At 39.1% G+C, this 1,426-nt stretch overlaps 1 protein-coding gene across 1 annotated transcript in view; it reads right to left on the bottom strand.

The window, feature by feature from the left end:
• The window catches only part of LOC118338650 (ras-associated and pleckstrin homology domains-containing protein 1-like), a 70,562-nt gene extending 70,059 nt beyond the window's left edge, over positions 1-503 (bottom strand). The window contains exon 1 of the mRNA XM_035675930.1: positions 269-503. The gene's annotated coding sequence lies outside the window, so the exon portion shown is untranslated. The remainder of the gene's footprint in view (positions 1-268) is intronic.
• Between the last annotated feature and the right edge of the window lie 923 nt (positions 504-1,426).

The raw sequence follows: 1,426 nt of genomic DNA, 5'->3' as shown, positions 1-1,426 counted from the left end.
TTTCTCTGTCACCCCCCCTCCACCTCCACCTCCCCTTCTCCTTCTCCTTTCTCTGCGCACACATGCAGCCACTAACGGGATTAATTGGTTTTTATTCCGGTGGATGTTAATGGAAGGCTCCGCTCTCCATCCGACAAACAATCAAAAGGTCCAATGTGGGGGGGTCCGAACTGTCGAACCGCGGGTGTAAGGCAGCGAGGGGAGAGGGAGCAGGGTGAATGTGCTGGGGGAGAGATGCGTTTATGTGAAGGGGAATTGGGCTACTTACTGTGCGGATCCGGGCAGATTTCTGGGAGGAAAAAAAAAGCCGCAGCCAGCAGCAGGGAGACGGAGAGGCGTCCGCTGGGAAACCCCGTGGTGTAACGGTCGAGGCTTCGTCGGGATTTCTGCCGGTTTAGTCCCCGGGTTTTCACCGACTCCCCTTTCCCAGATATCCCAGATTTCCCAGATTTCCCCTGCTGCCACACTGAATCCCAACACCGCTAACACTGGCGTCAAGCTACAGGCAGGCAAACTGCGAGACTTCCGGTCATGATTTTCACAATAAAACATCCAGCGACGTCTTTCAGTATATATGCTTTTAAATGACTTCTCTAAACATATCTTTTCAAAAAAGCCTTTTATTTATTCTAGCGCACCGTTTTATCCCCATCATGTCTCATATATTGTATTATTATTATTATTGTTGTTTATTTTAATCTTCTATTAGTGTTGGGTATTTTATTCTTTTTCTATTTAGTATTATTGGAATTCTATGTTTTTATTTGCCTCAGTGCAGTTTTTTGCCAACATGTTTCATCTTTATTATTGTTAATATTTATCTTTATGTATTATTATTATTATTAGTAGTAGTAGTATTAGTATTATCTGATTTGATTTGCCTGATTGCCCTCTGAAATGTTTTAATCCTGGTTCACTCACGTATTATATATATAATAATTATGTTTATTATTATTACTGTTGTATTAAACCAGCAACCGTTATTTGACAAAAAATAATGAATGAAAGAAACTAACTTTTATTTTAATCATGGCCTGAAAAATGATTCTGTTTTTATTATCCCCCAGTGCTATTGTTTTTATTATTAACCTCATCTTTAAGCATATTTTCTTAAACAAATGTAAATATGTTTTGTAACTGCTTCCATATCCTTTTCATCATCTCTCAATCCCTCAGATTTATCCAGTGATCTCTTGAAAACTGCTCGCCTATATTACCAAACAAAACAGTCAATAAATTATTATTATTATTATTTTGAACAAACCCTTGTTGGGGGACAAATATTTAGAAAATTGTACAAAGTAAAGCAAGTAGTCAAACGGAAATGTCAGTTTCAACGCGTTGGATCTGTTTTATTGTGAAGCTCAAACTATCTCACTTCCGGTGTTCTTGACGTTTGACTTGACGTATCCAACACCGGATCCCA

The sequence above is a fragment of the Morone saxatilis genome, unplaced genomic scaffold, assembly GCF_004916995.1.
Source record: "Morone saxatilis isolate NCDOM2014 unplaced genomic scaffold, NCSU_SB_2.0 Contig5, whole genome shotgun sequence".
Taxonomy (NCBI): Eukaryota; Metazoa; Chordata; class Actinopteri; family Moronidae; genus Morone; species Morone saxatilis.
The sequence above is the reverse complement of the archived record's forward strand: the minus strand, read 5'-3'. Positions and strand labels throughout refer to the sequence as shown.